A 4,518-nucleotide genomic window follows, 5' to 3' on the forward strand; every position below is an offset into this window, starting at 1 on the left:
AATCAACGCAATTCATTATCCTGCATACCTATCCTTACTTTTCTTTTACTTTGTTGGCTAACGGACCGTTCACCGGTCTAGGGCCGAACGAATTAGAGATGTCCAGCTTCTTCCGTCTTGGGCAGCCGTTCTCCAGTCTCCTCGTACCCCAGCAGATCGTGCATCTTCTACCAACGAGTCGACGGCCTCTTCCTGGTTCTCTACTGAAGAGAGTTTTGGCGGCTCTCTCGTTAGGCATTCTGGCTACATGTCCAGCCATACCTATCCATTTATCCGAAATATCTAAGGTGAATTATTCGATGAGCTGCGTGCAACATACGGGGTGCGATTTTCAATGAAAGATTATATCCAGTTAATTAATCTGCTTTACCGATGACGCGGACACTGTCGGCAGAACATTTGCAAAGTTGTAGAGTAATACAACAGACTGAAATGCGAGGGTTGGCGAAACCGAGCACGACAGGGTTCGCTTAGGCAGTAATGTGACGATCGACGGCGATAAGCTCGAGGTAGTCGACGAATTCGTCTACCCTGGCCCATTGGTAACCTCGGACAACGATACCAGTTGTGGGATCCGGAGGCGTATTATCTACGGAAGTTGTGCCTTCTCTGGGCCTAACAATCATCTGCGGTAAAGTAAAGTAAAGTAAAGTAAAGTAAAATAAAGTAAAGTAAAGTAAAGTAAAGTAAAGTAAAGTAAAGTAAAGTAAAGTAAAGTAAAGTAAAGTAAAGTAAAGTAAAGTAAAGTAAAGTAAAGTAAAGTAAAGTAAAGTAAAGTAAAGTAAAGTAAAGTAAAGTAAAGTAAAGTAAAGTAAAGTAAAGTAAAGTAAAGTAAAGTAAAGTAAAGTAAAGTAAAGTAAAGTAAAGTAAAGTAAAGTAAAGTAAAGTAAAGTAAAGTAAAGTAAAGTAAAGTAAAGTAAAGTAAAGTAAAGTAAAATAAAGTAAAGTAAAGTAAAGTAAAGTAAAGTAAAGTAAAGTAAAGTAAAGTAAAGTAAAGTAAAGTAAAGTAAAGTAAAGCAAAGTAAAGTAAAGTAAAGTAAAGTAAAGTAAAGTAAAGTAAAGTAAAGTAAAGTAAAGTAAAGTAAAGTAAAGTAAAGTAAAGTAAAGTAAAGTAAAGTAAAGTAAAGTAAAGTAAAGTAAAGTAAAGTAAAGTAAAGTAAAGTAAAGTAAAGTAAAGTAAAGTAAAGTAAAGTAAAGTAAAGTAAAGTAAAGTAAAGTAAAGTAAAGTAAAGTAAAGTAAAGTAAAGTAAAGTAAAGTAAAGTAAAATAAAGCAATTAAAAATGCATAAAACTTCGAGATCTGGTGTTATCTCGAAAAAAAAATTGATCGAAAATCGACTTTATTTGAGCAACCGTAGGCTAAATATGAAATTTTTTAAAACGGGTTTTTAAATGACTTACCAAACCAGATGTAAATTATTTTAATGTTCACTTTGTATCTCAAACTCGATTTTCATTAGGGTGGTTCGTTTATTTTTTACCAGGGTAGTCCCGAACAAAATTAAAATTTAATTTAAATGGCTTAGTAGGAAAAATGCTCATATTTATTTGCCCATTTAACATCTTATACTTGATATACCACAAGGATGGACCAACTAGTTTTCCGTGAGGGTGGTGGCAACTACGAAAACTATGATATTTTATCATATTTAAAGAAAAAGAGAATTCTAATCTCTTAAGCCTCTGCTACACGCACCGTTATGTTTTGTACAAAACTCTTTGTAATTTCCCGTTTAATGCTGAGCTGTGAGTCATTTAGAAACCCGTTTTAAAATATTCTATATTAGGCTTTCGGTTGCTTAGAAAACGCCCAGTCCCAGAAGGTCGTTTTTCAGTCAAATTTTTTTTTCGAGATAACACCAGATTTCGACGATTTATGCATTTTCAAGAAATTTTACATCGATAAAAAAATTTCGATTTTCCCAATTTTCTGTATAACCCCCCCCCCCTCCGTTTTGGAAGTTTTTCGAAAATCGAAAAATCACAACTTTGTGCGCTTTGAGGCACTTCTAAATCATGTCCGATTGAGCTGAAATTTTGCAAAGATGATTTTTTTTGGGCCAATGAACAAAATGTTCATGGTCGGTAAAATTCGGTGATGAAATTTTTTTCTTACGAGCATTGCGATCCGAAATGCCTTTGATGAACAAAATTTTTGAACAGTTGATTGCTTCAAGAATGTCAATATTCTTGTTCCCCAATAACTTTATATTGATTGAAACGATTGATGGCCAATACATGCGGGAGCGCTATTTTCTCAATTCTGAAAAGGCGTTCGATATCATAAGTCATGAGCTTTTACTCTTTAAACTCGAGAGCTATGGCATAAGAGGGAACGCATGGTAACTCTTGAAAAAATACTGACTGACTGACTCAAAACCTGCCTGTGAGTATTCCGAATAATATCACCATTTGTATGCAGGACGACATGCAGGACTCGTTCCAACCTATTCAAAGATTACATTTGTTGCAGACATTAATACACATGCACAATATCGTAACAAATCCAGTCAGCTATCACAACTCGGGTAGAATAACGAGATTTTTTGAAACAATTTGTTAGTCCAGAACGAAACTGGTGCTATTGAAAAAGCTCTTTGGCTACAAAAATTTTTGTTCAAAAGGGACTTGAAACGACACCTCAAACTTCATATCTTGCAGTATCGCTGATACTATTCCAGCCCAACCACTCCTTTACGAAAATTCTTTGGTCAACTGCTTTTAATTACCATAGTAATTATTTTAAACAGAGAACGTCTTTCGTCGATGATGATCAGCTGCTCTACCTAACTGCATGGTTCCAAAGTCTGGCGAATCAACGCTTACGGACAATCGTTAAGTCATCTGTGTCCTACTGCTTCGCTGCCATCAACTAGTCAATTGGTCAACTTGATAAATTTCCGCTCCTCGTACACCGTGGTCAACCGTTTATTCATCGAAGTCATCAAGCTTGATAGTCAAGCGAAACATCAGTTAGTGTCAGTGAGCTATGAATTGAATTGTATGAGATAAAGTAAGTAAGATCCTTTTAACACTGGAAGCGTACAGTATGTTGTAAATAATTTGTGAAAAGAAGGTTAGGTTTTATGCCTTTGAAATAAAAGATTCATTTCCATCGGCTATTTCCTACTCCAAATAAATAAATTAAGAAATACTAAAGTACGACTTAGGTTTACTTTAAATGAAAAGCAATTGTAGCCGGTGATGAAAGCAAACATTCATAAATCAGGATGGCAAATTTTGAAGTAGAAAATTTTGATGGTTTCCATTTTTTTGAATCATTGATTTGTACCGGTTTTCTAAAAATGAGAATATCAGGATATAAGTATAATAAGGTGCCAGCCAAAATGGTCATCTCGAATTTGAAAAAAAAAACCAATACAAAATGTTCACCGGCTCGAAAAAACACCCTGTGCAAAATTTCAGCTCAATCGGACTTAAAATGGCGTGGCGCAAAGCGATTGAAGTTTGCCTTTTTTGAAAACCGAAAAATCACCCAAGGGAGGGGGTACGTGAAATTCCGGTTTTCGAAATTTTTTTTTGATGCCAAATAAAAATGCATGAAACGTCGAGAATTGTAGATAATAATACTGTTTTTCCAAAAAAATTACACTTAAAAAATTATTTGATTATTTAATTTAAGAAAAATTAAAAATTAATTATTAAAAAGGGCTCATAATTTAAAATCTTGATTTTTTTAATAAAACACAAACAAAAGATTACCAAAACAATGAAACCAGTCCGATCATATAGAAATCAAGAAAAATAAGTTATAATTTTTTGAAAAAAAAAATTTTTTTTTGAAAAAAAGAAATATGTTTTAAATTTTTTTTAAAAGGCTTTTTTTTGGAAGGACAAAATATTAATTACAACTTTGCCGAATACACTATGCCGTTTCGACTGTAGACATATTTCTAATTTCCAATAACGCACTCTATGAGGAGTTAAGAATATTCTTACAGTCAAGACGGTTTATTTGATTGGCATAGTGTATCTGGCAAAGTTGTAAATAATTACTTTGTTCTCCCAAAAATATGTAGGCCCTGTGAAAAAAAATTAAATTAAAAAAAAATATAACATTTTTTTTTGATTTCTCCATGGCCGGTTTCGTTATTCAGGTAAACTTTCGTAGTTTTTATACAAAAATCAGTGTTTTTTAAATGGGCTGTTTTGGATAATTAACTTATAACTTTTTTCTATTTTTTTTTCAAAAAATTCATAATTTGTTTTTAGAGAGTATATTTTTTTTTTGAAAAACAAAACTATTATCTACAACTTTGCCAAATACGGCGCAAACGAACCGTGTTGGCTCTAAAAATATTTGTTATCATCAATACCTATCCGAAATAGAATTTTCAATAGCTTTTCAAAAATGAGTTGTGTTTCCAAAATATTAAACCAATAGCACAACATGGTATCTTTTGCCCATAAAAACGTTTATTCAAAGTTTCAGCCAATGGGCACGTTCACGTTCTGATGATGTAAACTTGACAGAAAATAAATGATCGAACTGTCAAA

This window comes from Wyeomyia smithii, chromosome 3, assembly GCF_029784165.1.
Source record: "Wyeomyia smithii strain HCP4-BCI-WySm-NY-G18 chromosome 3, ASM2978416v1, whole genome shotgun sequence".
Taxonomy (NCBI): Eukaryota; Metazoa; Arthropoda; class Insecta; order Diptera; family Culicidae; genus Wyeomyia; species Wyeomyia smithii.